The 17,484-nt window shown below is 43.5% G+C and overlaps 1 protein-coding gene across 16 annotated transcripts in view; it reads right to left on the bottom strand.

The window, feature by feature from the left end:
- NEDD4L (NEDD4 like E3 ubiquitin protein ligase) overlaps positions 1–17,484 on the bottom strand; it is a 342,878-nt gene that overhangs the window by 104,593 nt on the left and 220,801 nt on the right. For 2 of the 16 annotated variants that reach the window (XM_072757966.1, XM_072757970.1), the window contains exon 1: positions 558–867. The exons of the other annotated variants lie outside the window; for them this stretch is intronic. The gene's annotated coding sequence lies outside the window, so the exon portion shown is untranslated. Of the gene's footprint in view, positions 1–557; positions 868–17,484 lie in introns of those variants that run through there. 16 annotated transcript variants of the gene reach the window in all.

The following is a 17,484-nucleotide window of genomic DNA, read 5'->3' as shown; positions in this document are numbered from 1 at the left end:
TTATAAAGCATGACAGTAGACAGTATGAAGTACGAGAAAATGCCAAAAACTACTGAAGCTCGCAGGAGCTTAGAAAGAAAAGGATGTGAAAGGGGACTTACACAGAAATATCCCTAAGCACTCGGGTGTAAAAAGAGCCCACGAGCAAGGCAAAAGTAAAGCAACCACAGGGCAGCAGAGAGGGCCATTGAGGCTCAGGCAGGGATGCCCACAGAGGCGCCGAGGGAGCCCCTGGAAAGGAAAGGGAAGTAAGATGGGGATGGGGATGGGGTGGGAGGATGAGAAGGCAGCAGAGAGGAGGCCCCCTCTCCTCTCATCCCCTCCTGGGAAGGGGAAAACCCAGGAGAGCCAAAAGCAAAACGCTCGCCCACCTCGCTCACCCACCTCGTGGTGAACCTGAGCACAGAAGACCCAGGACACCTAGAGGCAACTGGATTTCAACTGGAGGACACTGGGAAGTCACAGAGGCAGCATTGAGGATTAAGTGTGGGAAATCACTCGAGGTCAGCTCATCCTACAAAGTCCCGGTGGCCACAGGGAAATGAGAGAGAACTTACCGTTTAATTTCCCTGCAGACTTTTGCAGGTGAGGCCACCCACGGGCAGCCACGGGTCCCTCCTGCGCACACTGGAAGGCACCTACTAGCACCTGTGAGTCCAGGTTCTCACGGAGCCTCCTGTGAACCCCCAAGCCTGTGTTCTTTCACGTTGCTTCTCCCACGTGAGGCTCACAGGTAACTGATGGCCACTCAACTTAGGCAACCTAGCTTCTTAGAAGGCTCTGTCCGGTGTACGAGAGAAGTTGGATTTTTTCTTCCTAAATAAGCAGGGAGAGGGTGTGTGTGCGTGCACGTGCTCGCTGTGGTTTGTAGAAGGGGCGGGAAAGAAAAATTAAATACTTTTTATCTTGGCCACCCCTGGCTGCTGGCAAATGTTCACTGTATGCATGGGGGAAAATCCTTGGAAATTCCTGTTTATCAACAATTATCAATGGCAATTTTTTTGTCCCCACTTACTTGTACCCAGCCATTCTTCAGTTTTAAAAACTGATAGATCAGATTATGTTTGGAAAATACCAAACGTAAAAATGAGTGCTTTCTTAGGCCAACAGTATGCCACAGGCGCAAATCCATTCGTTGTGTGCCAGTTGGTATGGTGGGCAATTAGCCATATTCAGTTATTCTCAGGGCTCAGGAAATAGCCAATTGATGTGGAATTGGACTTAAATGGGCCCATTTAAGACTGGAACCTCTGGTGAAGGGTTTATCACACCATATTCTCATTCCAATATAAAAATACTGTTCATGAACTGCAAAAGTTGCCCACCACTTTTCAGTTCTCTCTCCTAGACACAGAGAAGGCTACGCTTCCCAGGTCTCTCTGGCAGTCGGGTAAGTGACTAGTTTTGACCAATGCATTCTGAGGAGAGGTGATGAGTGTCAGCACAGAGTGGAGGTTGGGTTAAGCTCCTCTGCAAGCTCCTGCTGCTCTGGGTCTGTGTGACCATGTGGTTTAGAATGACTGTGGCCCTGGGGCTGGCAGGTCACAGTAGTAATAAACCTTTGGGGTCTTCAGCTAAGATTGGGGGGTGGCGGTGTGCTGGTATACATCTTTTTCAATGACCATCACCAGCTGGTTTCCCAGGGCATTACTTTGTGGCCAGAGGACAAGTCTCTACAAGACAGCATACTACATGTCTGCAGGAATGAACAGTTTCTTTTCATCAAAGGGAAACTGGCTACAATTTCAGCCCCCGTTCCAGGGGTACTAATCCTGTGCTTCAAAGTCATACTAGCATGTTTTCTCGCTCCACACTGTAGAAGACACTGCAGACATACTTTTCCCACACGTCATTTCTAATAATGTTGCTTCATATAAACACTATTTTCATATGCAACAAGATAAGGGATTACTTATCTATTTTTAGATGCTCTACGAGCTCTGGGCCTGGCTGATGTTGTTTATATACATTTGGAGTGACCTTCAAGTTTTCATGCTGGTCACTGTTCCACATTTGCCAAGAGCGAGATTCTCTCAGCAAGAGCAGTGCATCATGCAGATGACAGGAAGTATGATCTATTTTGTCCCGCCGTTAGGAAGGCCAAACAATTGGTTTAGATCTATTTTAGATCATCCAAACAATGAATGCAGACCTATTTTTATAATATCTTGTGCTAATAAGATTAGCAGAAGGAATCTGGTCATTGCACGTCCCTGCTGAAATTCCCGATTACTGAACTCCTATCAGTGGTTCGCCCCTGATCACTTCTTTGCTTATCGTTCATCCAACAAGTATTTATTGTGCCTGATTGTGCTAAGAATGTAATAGGCTCCAAGCATCTAATGCCAGATCTAAGGGTTTGTAATATTAATTTATTAAAATATTTGTTCAACCACTAGAGACTTGGCAGTTATGGGTATTTGTTTTAGTAACACAAGCAGATGGATATTAAGTATTTTACTTTTCATTGTTATGTGGGTACTTGAGAGATAAGGAATGATGCTTCTGAAAGTCAATTCTATTAGTTTTACTAAGGAAATGATGAATATAGGTGGTATATGGTGCTGGGGTAAGACCGCAGACTGATGAGAGTAATTAAGGTAGAATTTGAAGGGCGCCTGGCTGGCTCAGTAGAGTAAGCGACTCTTGACCTTGCAGTCCTGATTTGAGCCCCACGCTGGGTGCAGAGATGACATACACACGTACATAAATAATTTAAGGCAGAGTTTGAAACCCTATAAAGAGCTGTAGGGATATTCATACTCAGCACATACAAATTTCACGGGATGTTATAACTCTGATAGTCCTAAAACACGTAAAATCCACAGAAGGCCTTGGACACTGAAGATGCTTTATAAATACTTGGTGGTGATGAGGTGTCAAGTGGAAGCTTCCTTCCCTCACTGCTGAAGACTTCTCTCACTGCAGTTGCTAGCACCCTCAGCAGCTTCCATGGCTGGAAGGAATGGGCCCTTGAGAATGTGTGTGGCTGACTCATCTTACACCTCGAGAGGCACACTCTTCCCAGACTGTGGGCAAAACACACTTTCTATTTGTAACCTTCATTTATAAGCTCTTTAAAAAGCAGATTCTAGTAATCATCCTGCTAAGAATTCAGTAAATGGAACGCTTTTGCTCGCTGGTTCTCTTACCTGGACATGACATTCGTGTTGGCCCCGCACCCCAAGAGCACCTGGCGGTTCCCAGACATCTCCTGACAGAAAACTACTCATTTCCTGCTCCCTCCCCTCTGCCCCTTCACTCAGTATCTTTGGAGATGCACCAGAGAGTCAAGTTATCAGAGAAAGGTCTTGGCTAAGAGCTACTTTCTGCAAAAAATGATCCTTTGTAAACATGAGCAGTCTGCTGTCAAATGTACTTGGGGGAAGCATTCACCTGTGATCTAGCAGTCCTGTCAATGCAGCAATGTAGGTCATCTTTATAGCTGATTGAGATAAATGAATATGCAAATGAACTAAGCGGTACTGCAGAAGAAATGTTTCACTTCTAAGAGTAGCCAACACTTTAGGGCAGCCCGGGTGGCTCAGTGGTTTAGCGCCACTTCAGCCCAGGGCCTGATCCTGGGGACCCGGGATCGAGTCCCACGTTGGCTCCCTGCATGGAGCCTGCTTCTCCCTCTGCCTGTGTCTCTGCCTCTCTCTCTCTCTCTCTCTCTCTGTGTCTCTCATGAATAAATAAAAAAAATAAAACCTTTAAAAAATAGCCAACACTTTACATTATAACTATACTTGGACCCAGGGATGGTACCTAATAATGGGCCTTTTCTTTGGTCTGTACACTTATTTTTATACCTCTGGATGTGTGTTATACGCAATCAAGCTGAATCTCTACTGGGAACATGGCATAACTGGAAGAGCTTGTTTATCTGATACTTCAATCTTTTAACTGGAGAAAGTATAAATCACATTACTTATTTGAGCCTTTCAGGTTTTGGTAGCAAGTTAGTAATATTTTTCTCCACTGCAGAAAAAGTTATACAGTGACTATTCAAGGTTTAAGACACTTTAATTAGGACCTCAATAAAATAGAATTTAAAAACCTTACTGCTGGTACATGTTTGGTTAGTATCTACTAGAGTTTTAGAAATGAGGTCAATTTTGATACTGAATCAAAACTTACTTTGCGAACAACAAACCAAAGATCTCAGCAGACAACATACAAACTACAGACAAGTCACTTTCACGACAGAACAAAATTCTGTCATAAAAGTCTTACTAAATCATGTTAAAAGCAACCTCACAGCCTTACAGAAGCTCTCTGACATTTATCTCTACAGTTTATTGCTTTTATATAATTTTATTTTACAATATGAAAATTTATGGTCAGTTTTCATAAAAACATCCTACGGTTAAAAATAAGATAGAAGACAGAACCCAGCCTTTCAGCAGATGTTTTCTTTCCCTTCATGGTTTGCCAGATAAGATTTGTGATCTCTTTTATTTGTTTATCATACCTTAAGGTATAGCATTATATTTTCCACAATGAACCTTGAAAGAAGGAGGAACATGAGCCTTCCCCAGAGCCTATTATTACATTTTTCTCAAAGTCAGTAGAAGAACAGCAAGATTTCAGTAAGAACTACTTACTGGGTGGGCAAATTAGTCAGGCATGAATTGGCAAAGTTCTACCATAATTTGATTTTAAAGGCTTATTTCCTTGTAATATTCAAGATCATGCTCGGCTGTAAATGAATCTAGAGGATGAACAGGGCACATGATTATCATTATTGCCTTTTTCTATTTCTTTTTTTTTTTTTTTTTTTGACAGTTCTAGGAGAATTCTTCCCACCATCTGTGTTAGAAAGAGCAAAAGAGCTCTCCCCTTGGCTCACTCACTGTTCTTTTTTTTTTTTTTAAGATTTTATTTATTTATTCATAAGACACTCAGAGAGAGGCGCAGAGACACAGGCAGAGGGAGAAGCAGGCTCCCCATAGGGAGCCCAAGGTGGAACTTGATCCCAGGAACCCGGGATCATGACCTGAGCCAAAGGCAGACCACTAAGCCACCAGGGGTCCCCTTACTCATTGTTCTTCCCAGCAAACAAAGACACGCATGCACACACGACTTATAAAAGGATGTTCACCAGAATGAAAACTCGAGCACACGGAGTCAACTGTCTATCGGGTTTAAGGTTTTCTATTTGACAAAATGTATGTTGCATACGGAAGCAAGAGGAAGTATGTACTACAAAACTCTTTTAGGCCTCGGTTTCAAAAATATTTACAATTTTTTTTAAGGAGGCTCCATGCCCAGCATGGGGCTCAAACTCACGACCCTGAGATGAAGAGTCATGTGCTCCACTCACTGAGCCAGCCAGGTGCCCCTCAAAAATATTCACATACCAAAATTGTATGGGGATAGCCTGGGAACATGAAAAGCACTGTAGACTGAGTTTAGATTTTGCGATATAAAGTCAGAACCTAATTAATTTGCTCAGAAATGTCCTATAGTGTGGAAGTGAACTCCTGATCTGGGTGGACAAATGTCACCTACAGGTTGATGGCATCCTCTGGGATGCCTACATCAATTCCACTCGATGGACCCCCATGGGCAGGAAGCAAAATATTAGAAGAGTAATGGTGTATTTTGCTTTCTTTCCTCGTGTGAATTTATTTTACATAAACTTATTTCAGCTCCATCTTTTATTTATTTATTTATTTATTTTTATTTTTTATTTTTTTTTCAGCTCCATCTTTTAAACACGATTACTGACCAAAGCTTTGTCCTCTATTTGTAAGTCAAGCATGCAGTTGTCTGAATTCTTTGGCAGTGGGCAAACAGAAATAAATAAGAATGGAATTTCATGCTGGGTTAAGAGCTGCCTTTCTGAACATATAGACCTTGCTTAAGCTCCTTAGCATTTGTACAGGATAAAGTTAAATGAGGACAAACTTAAACTTGAACACTGTCAAACTATAAGGGTTCGGTTAAAAACTTAAAGAAGGGTTTAAAATAGCTCCCCTCGCTTTTCTTTCTTTCTTTTTTTTTCTCGCTTTTCAATTAAACATCAGCACACCAAATTCCTTTTGTGTCAATGTTAGGCTGCAGTTGCTCATTCTGCACCAGAAAAAAAGGTTATATAATTACGCATCAAAGAACAATTCAATGTTCCCATATATCCTTGGCCTTCTGGGAAAATCTCCACTGGTTCCCATACATGAAAATCCCAAATGCAGGTAATACACATGAGGAAAAGCTCATGTCTTCATCACTGCAGCCCCAGTGTCTAGCATAGCGGCGTTTAATAGTTGAAAGTTTACTTAAAGGGACTCCTCTCATTAGCACGACTGTGGGCTATGGATCGGCCATCAATTCAACATCCAGAGCCACTGGGATGATTGTTAACTTCGTGAAGCCCTGTGTGTGTTGGGTTTCACTTTTCCACATGCTGGAACACTTTGTTATTAGAGGCCATGGTATGAACAGGATAAAGAATATAAACTAAGGGTTGCCTGGGTGGCTCAGTCGGTTAAGTGACTGCCTTGGAATCAGGTCATGATCCAAGGTCCTGGGATCAAGTCCCCCATCGGGTTTCCTGCTCAGTGGGGGGTCTGCTTCTCCCTCTCCCTGCAGCTCCCCCTGCCTGTGCTCTGTCAAATAAATAAAATCTTTTAAAGATGAACAAACTATATGAGGATAATTTATTATTTTCACAGAATGCCTTTCTAAGACACATCCATCGACACAAGCTGCTGACTAAATGCAAATAAGCAGAAAAAATGGAAAGAACGTGGTATTTTATATAAACTATTTAAGAACTACTTTATAAAATTCATTTTTCAGAGTTCCACAGATGTCAAACAAATGTTTGGAACATCACACCTTTACTGGAGTGTTGATGGTTCCCTGAAAGTCTGAGGATGAGAGTGGTCTCCTCTACATTCTACAGAACTCAGCACTTCTGTAGAGACATATTCAGAAAATGTTAGTAGAGTTTATTTTATATACTTAAATTAGCAAAAAATAATTTAGGGTTGACTATGGAAAGGTTTCAATGACCAAAATGTATATTCTTTATCACTCTAGACTTAAATAAATTTGCTGACCCTGCTTAGATAAGAAAGTGTACCCATACACAAAACGCTCTGGTATTTCTGAAATGGGCATAAATACTTAAGAGCTTTAAGAATGGAAATTATGTGCTGCTACAGAGAAGTTAATTTTTTTTCAGAAGTGAGGAGACTATACTTAATAAATGTTCTACTTAGGGTGTCATCAAGATAACTGCTCATTAAACACACTGGCTGAATGAGACATATAAGGTAAAGTGTTGAAAAACATAAGGGAACCACCACCCAGAAATATGGCTCACCTAATATTTAATTTCCATAATCTGCTTTAATAAAATAGCTTGATGAAAAGTGTTTGATTCTTGGAAAGAATCATTTGGAAAAATGAGGACAGGTTTTAATAACTGTTCTAGCATGGGGAAAGTCAGTTTTACAAATTGGACTAATCTAGAATTTCTCCTAGATAGGAGTTAGAAGCATCCAGTATGGCTGAATGAGAGCTATTTATTGTATAGATTTTGTAGGTAATCTTTTTTTTTTTAAGTTTTTGTGTCATTTTTAAAGTAGGCTCCATGCGTAGCATGTAGCCCAATGTGGTGCTTGAACTCACAACCCCAAGATCAAGACCTGAGCTGAATGAGATCAAGAGTCAAATGTTTAACCCACTGGGCCACCCAGGCACCCATTTATTTATTTAATTTAATTTAATTTAATTTAATTTAATTTAATTTAATTTAATTTAAATTTATTATTTTTATTTTTTTCCAGGCATCCATTTCTTTCTTCTTCTTCTTCTTCTTAAGAAAGAGAGCATGAGAGCATATGAGTGGGGGGTGGGTAGAAAAGGGGTAGAGAGGAAGAGAGAATCCCAAGCAGGGTCCATCCACATCCAGCAAAGTACAAAGCAGGGCTTGGACTCACAACCCTGAGATCATGACCTGAGCTGAAATCAAGAGCTAGACGCTTAACCCACTGAGCCACCCCGGCGGCCACCACTTTTGATTTCTGTCTTAACTGAGCGGTACCAGAGCCTGGCCTCAGGAGAAGGCTGAAGGCATCGGAAGTAACCCAACATTAGAAAAATCTAGGAGGTAAAAGATGTCAGTTTGCCCGGTGGTTTTTTGTGTATTTTCCAACAATCCTAGCAATTTAGAATAGTGAACACATTTACCTAAAGAGGTACTCCCACCCCCGACCCTCCTGATAGCAAAACAAAAGTAACAACTCATAGTCACTCCTACAACATGGCAAAGTTTAGGCATTCGCAGAAAAAACTTGAAGAACTAAAAGATCATTTTTCCTGAGACTGACACATAGTAAGAGCTGCATTTTCCCATTAAGGGTCACAGACATATTTCATTTATTCCTTCAATCCACAAGTATTTATTATGTTACCTTCAGTACTAGGTGGCAAGTGAGGTTGATGCTGAGCAAATGAGTGAAAATGAGACAAAAGAACGAACGAACGAACGAACCTGCATATAAAACCCAGAAAGTTCCTGGGCATCTTCACCAACATTCTTTCCATGTACAGATTTACTTCTTTCATCATGTGGGTCAGAGTAATGAAAACAGAAACAGGTCTATGGCTCCAACCAGACAAAAGTTAATTGGAGTACACCAAAATGACTATACCTAACTTAAAACAGTAACGTGATAGCACAGATCGATTTTTAAAAAAGATTTTGAGAGAGTGAAGCAGACTCCCTGCTAAGCAGAGAGACCGACATGTGGTTCAATCTCACGACCCCAAGGTCACGATCTTATCCAAAGTCAGATGCTTAGGGGACTGAGCCACCAGGTGCCCCGCACAGCTGGATTAAAGAGATTTAGAGGGGCACAGAATTAGATGGAAAGAATAAGCAGCACTATTAAGAATAATTATAAAATTAAGATGAATCTAAAGAAATCTTATGTACCTTAAAGCTCAGTTATCTAGGACAGCAAGGGAACAGGAATTGAAGTTGGTAAAAAAAAAAAAAATTCAGCTCACTAAAAATTACTTTAAGGAGCCCTTCCCCATTATGACTTCTCTTAAACTTCTTAACACCAAAAATTAGTAAGAATACTATAGATTGTGGATTTAATACATCAATAAGCCCACTATACAAGGATATCCCATCTTGAAGATACTTCTTCACATGACCAAAAATCACAAAGAAATGCAATGAGGATCAGACTGTAAAGAAATGTTCACAGGCTTCCTGGAAAACAACACTAGATCAGTATAAACTCAAAATATCAAACTTATAGCTCTCAGAATAACTGTGTATAAAGCCTTGATAATTTACTGTAGTATGAACTGGGTTTTTATATTTTTTCCTTAAGTAATAAACAAGAGGGTTGAAATTCAACCTGCCCAACTTAAGGGCAGTAAGGCAAAAACAAAGGATACATCTTAACATACTGGTTTTCAGCACAGACGTATACACACCGACAGCCGTAACCTGGGTAGAGTTCCACAAACGAGTATAAGTTATCTAACGTTTGGGATGCTAGTCTTAGCTTTCCCAATAGCACGCCCACTTCTTGAGTGCAGGGTCTACTCCTTCAACTTGGAATGACGACAGTGAAAAGTCATGAACCAGGAAGACTGCCATGAAGACACGTTCATTGCGAATGCAGTAAAACTCCTCACCTGTGAGTGCACACAGTGCTCCTTGGGTAGAGCTGCTTAGTATCAGGGAGACAGCTCGACTGGTTGGTTATATAATGAGAACAAACAAAGAAAAAAATAGAAACCCAAGTAGTGATAAAGCCAAGTAGTATCTAGTTAAAGGAGAGAAAAAGAGTCCACAATCCTTGGTACATAATAATCCTCCAGAAGTATGTGAGGCAGAAGCACAGCCTCTGTGGAAAAGAGCAGAAGGAGGCCAAAACAGAAGCTCCCCTTCACAAAGGGGATGACTTTGTGCCCAATGGCCATCCTTAGGTTGTACAAAAAGAAATATATGAACACCGTTGAAATAGAATTCCAAACAGCACTATAATATCTCAAGGAATTGCTTCAACAGTGTAAGAACAAGCCTGCTACTTCTCAAAGATATTTTAGAATCCCTGAATTAAATTTTTTCACTTTCCCTGCCCTAAGTCACTATGTTACAATTCCCTGATTAACTCGGTACTGGAATGAGGAAGGGCCCATCAGAGCTTTAGCCAAGTTTTTGGGTTGAAAACCACCTAGCCACAGGCCAACATGCAGATCAATCTTCATTTTGGCCATCAAGAGAAACGATAAAAGATGATCTCAAATTACAAAGAAACAGCCCACTTGATTCTTTCAGCCATCATTCAGCCATGTAAAACCTCAAACTGAATCTTTAAATCAGCTTCTGCAACATGACAACCAAGAGTTGCTTTGCAATTAAGTTTGAAAAGCAGGATAATTACATTAGCCTATAATACTCTCTTCCAAGGAGTCCAATTGCTGTTATTACCACTCTTTTAGCGCAAGATGAACCACTAGCAACTATCACACCCCTGGCTAAGAAAATTTTCAAGAAGTACTCTTGCTATATATCCCTTCCTCTTTGGTGGCTAGAAGGAAAGTCTAATGTATTTAGTTAATTAGAACAAACAAAAGTATTTCAACAACAGCTTGGGCATGTAATTTCAGGAAAGCTCATATATCCCCCCAAAAGACCAGAATTTACTGACTTTAACTTATTAACTCTAAAATGGTAAGGAATTAACCAACAGAACAGCATTTACTCACTTTATTTTATTTATTTTTTTTTAAAGAATTTTATTTTATTTTATTTATGATAGTCACAGAGAGAGAGAGAGGCAGAGACACAGGCAGAGGGAGGAGAAGCAGGCTCCATGCACCGGGAGCCCGACGTGGGATTCAATCCCGGGTCTCCAGGATTGCGCCCTGGGCCAAAGGCAGGCGCCAAACCGCTGCGCCACCCAGGGATCCCGCATTTACTCACTTTAAAAAGCATTCATTATGATGGTCATGGGAACATAATCAGATACAACTTGTCTTTAAAAACAAAACCAAAAAAACCGCAAAAGAGTAAAATAAAGGAATACACGCAGATCTTTACAAGAAAAAAAAAAATCCAGGCACCATCCAAACACATCTGGAATTCAGTAAGAATTCTATCTACCACTTTGAAATGTTGACTTCCAATGGGTGGATACAAGGGCATCAAGAACATAGATGCACATGGATTTTGTGTGTTTCAAAACACGTCTGTGTACAGCATTTCACTGCTGAGCCTGCTTCTCGGGACAGCCAAAATGGTCCACTTACTGGAGACAAACCATTTTACCACTAGTCAGGAGGCCTCAGCACCAGAAGCATCAGGTAAGGAGACACATGAAATCTGGGATTAGCTTGGTAACCACTTAGCACCTCCTTCCCTAGCACTGATCAATGAACAAGCCTTTGCTTAAAGCATCTACTCAGAATTTTTTATATTATATAGATCCTGACCCTGAAAGATATTAGCACGCATTCTAGGGACACACTGTGTGCATATGTGATGTATGTACAGAGAGGAAAGCAAGCATAGGAATGCCCCATCACCACACACACACACACACACACACACACACACACACGACCACAGGAGGTGCCCAGCCCCCAGGAGTTAACAGCCTGGCACCTGGTCATGCAGCAATTGGCTTACACAGGACCTGGAGGTTCAAAAGTGGGATGCCCGGCAGTGTCCACAGCATCCTTCTCTATGGTGACAGTGAAAAAGTAGGTTTATGATTAAACAAAGTATCCAGACAGAGTTCAGTGAAGTAGTTTAATTTGTAAGCATCAATTACATAAAAGTTTTTCAAAGCAATAAATTAAGTATTTGGCAAAGCCTCTTTACGGAGAGTAACAGATGATGCAAAATCAGCCTGCCCCAAAGACCAGATGTTGCCACAACAGAAAGCACTGCAGATGGAAGCCGCTGGCACTTGTACCTATATACATTTCTGCCTTCCCCCATCATGGAGGCGCCCAAAGCTTTGATCCCACAAAAACATTTTCTCTCTTGATAACCACCTGCAATAGTATAATAAAGAGAGATGGTTCACGTCGCTAGTACAGTCCCTAAATTCCTCTTCTCGCTAAGACTGAGTTTTCACTAACATATTTTACTCTTCATTTCCAGGGCTGTGAGATGAAGAACATTTGCTAAAAGCTACTTTCATGGGGGAATAAATCAAGGAGATTACTCAAACAGAATTTCTCCGAGAGCAGCATTAGTCTTCATCTTGGCCGGGACTCAAACTTCCCCAAGGTGGCTGTTGTCTTGATTTCCCCAGCAGTTATGCTTGCCAGACCCAGGAAAAATGGTACAAAGCATGTTGATGAGGGGATGGGTTTGCTAAGGTTGAAGTACCACCAGCTCTACAACTTAAACAGAAACGTAACAGGTTCATCGTTCTGGAGGCTGGGAGTCTGAGATCAAGGTGTCGGCAGGGCTGGTTCTGGCTGAGGGGTGTGAAGGAGAATGGGTTCCCTGCCTGTTTCCCCAGCTCCTGGAGGTTTGCTGGTAGTCTTTGGTGACCCTTGGCTTCTGTTTCATCACCCTGACCTCTGTCTTCATTGTGTGTGCCCTAATTCCCCTTTATTATAAAGACACCAGGCCTATTAAATTGGGGCCCACTTGAACGGTCCCATCCTCACTTGACTACATCTGCAAAGGCCCTTTTTCCAAATAAGGTCACATCTTTATGCTCTTGAGGTTAGGACTTCAACCTATCTTCCACCCACAACAACTAATAATGATGAAGTGGCTAGGTAAACTGCTTTCTAAAAAGGGATTTCTCATGAATCAAGTGTATGGTGTGGAGCACCAGCACCTGGCTGGGAGACTGCCTGCCAGGACCCTTGTAGTAAGAGGAAGATTTTTGATTGCCCCAGAGCCTCATGTTCAGTAAGGTGGATGGATGGGGTATATTGTGGTCATAAAGGCTGTTCTCAAATATTTCATTTCTCTTCCTTCTGGGCAATGATAGGCGTTTGCTTCCCCATCCTGAAGTTAGGTAGAAGCCCCCAAGAGGAATGGACAATATATCATGTTTATTTCCCCTACGACAGTGCTGGTGGAAGCACACACTAAAATTAGAGGTCACGACCATGGGGGCTCTCAGTGACCACGAAGAACACCGTCCCCCAGCTAACAAATGCTGGACGCGTATCGTGAACAAGGAAATAAATCTTTGGGGTCCCCTCCACTGAGATTTTTGTTTCTGAAGCACAACACACAGTCCGACACAGATGGGAATTCCCTATTCCCTGAGTTTCTCTTTCTTTTTTTTTTCTTTCTTTTTTTTTTTTTAAAAAGGTATTTTTTATTTATTTATGATAGTCACAGAGAGAGAGAGAGAGAGGCAGAGACACAGGCAGAGGGAGAAGCAGGCTCCATGCACCGGGAGCCCGATGTGGGACTCGATCCCGGGTCTCCAGGATCGCGCCCTGGGCCAAAGGCAGGCGCCAAACCGCTGCGCCACCCAGGGATCCCTGAGTTTCTCTTTCTTATGTAATCAGGGAGGGGAAGTCCAGCACATGAATCCGTACAAAGTTAACAGGCCTAACTGCAGAATGTTATACCAGTCTGAGCCACTCTGCTCTACCCACGGAGAACATTCACACCCAACTAGGCACCCAAACCTGCAAGAGAGCTAAACGCATCAAGCCCCGTCAGGAGAGCTCCCTGATGTAAGCCACGCAAAACCAAAATTCATTTGTTCACTCACTCCACCACTCGGTGGGTGTAATTTTTTTACTTAACTCAATTGATCTTATCCCAAAGGTACTGACGTAGCTTTTATTGAATTTTAGTCACTGCAAATAATAATTTGGGGTTTGTTTTTTTTTTTGCAACTAACATTCATTTAAGTTTCTTGGAGTATAGATTTTAGTGGCATTTTAAACCAAACAGAGGGAAAAATGGTTCACTTAAGATCATGAGAAGTGGTCAAGCCTTTTTAGAAAGAGCTCCTTCCCCTGCTCTACGGTGGAAGAACCTGATTTACCAGCCGAAGGATGGCATTTTAACCAGGCTACAAACACTCCCTGTTGCCAGAAATGCGATGAACAGATGGAAAAATAAATAGGCAGAAACTAAGTATCACTCACTCTGACATTTTGTTGGAATCGTAAAATAAAGACTTCCACCAACTTTACCTTTTAAACTAAAAATTAAGTTTCTTAAACTTAATTTTAAAATTGTTTCAACAGGTCCCTGTACTGTACTAAGAAAGGCGACGTGTTTTTTTTTTTCCCTCCAACATGATTTTCCAAAGACACAGGGAAATTTTTGCCAATTCATTCAAGAAACACTGCTTACCCAGGACCGTATGCAGGCATGGAGGGCTAGGAGGAGAAATGACTGCCGAATGATTGACAGAAATCTTATGAACAAGGGGATCAGGAGGTCAAAGTGAAGAGAAAACCAAGATGGAAAGTAGGCAGATAATTACTGAACAGGAAACAAAAGCCACCTCCATGGGTTTTAACATTCTGCACAGCATTGCTTCCACTGGAAGTCTTGCCATTTCCTTGGGCCTGTTCCTTCCAGATTTAAAAAAAAAGAAAAGAAAAAAGGACAGAAGTACAGAATTGAAATTACAGCAGAGTTTAGGAAGTGTGACAGAAGTAGAAAGGAATTAATTATGAAGTCGATCATTTTTTGATTAATCTTCCACTAAACTCCATCTTTGAAATTTCCTCTCAAACAGGCAGAAGAGGAACACTGATCACCCCTGAGTGATAGGAGCATGAGCAATGCTGGCTTTCCTACTTTTGGATTTTTCTACGATGAACATACATCATGTTTGGATGCAGGAAAAAAAAAAAGAAAAATGTCCTTAATATAATTTAAAAGGACTATTTCCCGGATTCAGCCCTCATTTACAATTCCCTGTGCTCTCTCTGCCTCCAGCTCTGCTGCCCTAACTTCCCACCGAAAAAAAACACACCAGCAGCTTTCTGGAAGGGCTCCATGAGTCAGCCTGTCCAAGTGGGGAGTCTATACGACTCCCCAACCCCGCAGGCTTGTATTTATGCCTAACTCCCCCACCCAAGCAGCCTCTGGAGTGCCCACCGGTTTTTCTTTGTTTATTCAAATCAGATGAGGAAGCCTGGCACCTGCTCCAACCTCCACCGTTCTCTGCATGGTGCCCTGCGCTGGCCCGCCCCCAGGCCGGCCCCACTGGCTCCCCGCACTCGCTCCCCGCACTCTGGGTGCCAACGACCGGCAGACAACCGCGCCGTCCGCAGGCACACTGCGCAGCCTCCTGGGAGGCCCTTCCTAGCTTAAAAAACTGACACCCATGTCAGTCCTATGCGCTGCAGACCCTCAGCTGCAATGGGAACCCCGTTTGCAGAGCGCGCATTTCGGGGATGGAGGGTGCAGATTCCTGCCAAGGACCCCCAGCCCCGCTTAGGGCACGGACCAGAAACTCCGGGGCTTCCTCTCCACGATCTGTGTATTTCACAACCAACCACGTGCAATAAGCAGGCTGTTCTCGACGACTCTACAAAGAGGCCTGACCTGTGTGCGCTCTGGCCCTGCACAGGGAAGTCTGCGGGCTCCTGAATTCGAAGACAAAACAAATTCTGGTCAAATCGAGGGGACTCCACGCCATCCCGTATCCTGGGCAACGACGCAGAGGGGCAGCCCTCGAAGGGTGCAGGGGCGCTCCCAGGCCCTGGCGCCCACAAACCAAGCCGACACCCCGGCCATCGGCATATCCGTCTGTACCTGCTGCCACCTCAGTCCATGGTGCCCCCACCTGTCGCCCACCACCTCACTCCCCACCGGCCCACCCGGCTTCTAAGCGCCGTCCCAGGCCTCCTGCCAGACGCGCCGTCTGTGGGTCTAAGCCCCACGCGTTCAAGACCCCCTCGCGCCGCTCTCTCTGCAGCATGCTGGCCCCCTCGGCTGTGCGGAGCCGCAGCCTGGAGCCCTGTCGTCCTCCGGGTTGAACGCCACTCGCGTCTCGAGCCTCCGCTGTCCTGCGCGTCCCTGTGCCTGCCTCTCCCCCAGTGGGAGCTCTCTGCCGCCAGGGCCCTACCGCCCTGGACTCCCGCACAGGAAGAACTAACACACGTTTTACTTTTTTTTTTTTTTAGGTTACTTATTTATTTATTCATGAGATACACAGAGAGAGGGAGAGAGAGGCAGAGACACGGCAGAGGGAGAAACAGGCTCCGTGCAGGGAGCCCGATGTGGGACTTGATCCTGGGACTCCAGGATCATGCCCTGGGCCCAAGGCAGGCGCTAAAATGCTGAGCCACCTGGGGATCCCCACGTTTTACTTTTTAAGTCAAAGAAGCCAAACGGATCATTGCTGCGTGAGCAGTTTATTCTGAAAACTTCCAACCTCGTCTTTTAAACTTTTTGACCTAGTCTGAGAGAAGGTGCGGTTGCACACATCGATGGGGTGGAAGGAGCAAGAAGAGGGGCACACCTGGGGGCACGGTCTCCTGGGAGAGGGGACGGGGGCACCGTGAGCACAGGCCACGGGGTGCAGGCGGGGAGGAGCATGTGGGAAGCGCAGGGGGACTGACCTCAGCGGGAAGGGCCTGCCACTCTGCTGGACTGTGGGCTTGGGGGCATCACGCTCCTTCCTGGGCTACGTCGTGCAGGAAGGATGAGAGCGGTCATCCACGGAGGTGGTTAGGAGACTCCCCAGTTAGCAAACCACTCACTGCCCTAGCTCGGAAGTTGGCCACACGGTGGAGGGGTGGGGGGTCAAGAGGGGAGAGGCCACTGGAAGCGGCACAATGGGCAAGGCCTGGCCACCGGGTGGATGTGGATAAAGAGTTAAGGTGCCTGATCTTCAAATGGCTTTGGCCACCCTTAGAAGTCAGACCCCAAGGGCGCCTGGGGTTGAGCATCTGCCTTTGGCTCAGGGCGTGATCCTGGGGACCCAGGATCGAGTCCCATGTCGGGCCCTCTGCAGGGAGCCTGCTTCTCCCTCTGCCTATGTCTCTGCCTCTCTCTCTGTGTCTCTCATGAATAAATTATATCTTAAAAAAAAAAAAAGACCCCAAATTCCAGAACCAACCACATTATAAGCTGTCAGTTGTGAAATCATGCAGATTTCCAATGAAGAGAAAGCCCCCTCTTAACTTTTTAGGCCTACCTGAGGTTCAATGCTATCAAAGAATTGGACAGGACTATAGACGCACTTCAATGGGGTTTTTTTTTGTTTTTATTTTTATTTTTTGGTCATTTTAAAAAGGGCTTCTTTGATATTTCTCTAACAATGACACTGTAGCTGAAAATGAAATCTAGGAAGAAAGTATTTAAGTTTTTAGAGTCTTTATGAGTCTTTTTTATGAGTTTTCGTTCAACATTTGTTAGACTAAGGTTTTTCGAAGTGGACCAGGGACCACCTGGGGTGCTTATAAAAATTGACGTTTTTGACTAGAACTTGCCCTAGCTAATCCAACCAGTTAAAATATTACAGGGATCCAGAAGAAGCTGAAAAT

This window comes from Vulpes vulpes, chromosome 5 (assembly GCF_048418805.1).
Source record: "Vulpes vulpes isolate BD-2025 chromosome 5, VulVul3, whole genome shotgun sequence".
Taxonomy (NCBI): Eukaryota; Metazoa; Chordata; class Mammalia; order Carnivora; family Canidae; genus Vulpes; species Vulpes vulpes.
The sequence above is the reverse complement of the archived record's forward strand: the minus strand, read 5'-3'. Positions and strand labels throughout refer to the sequence as shown.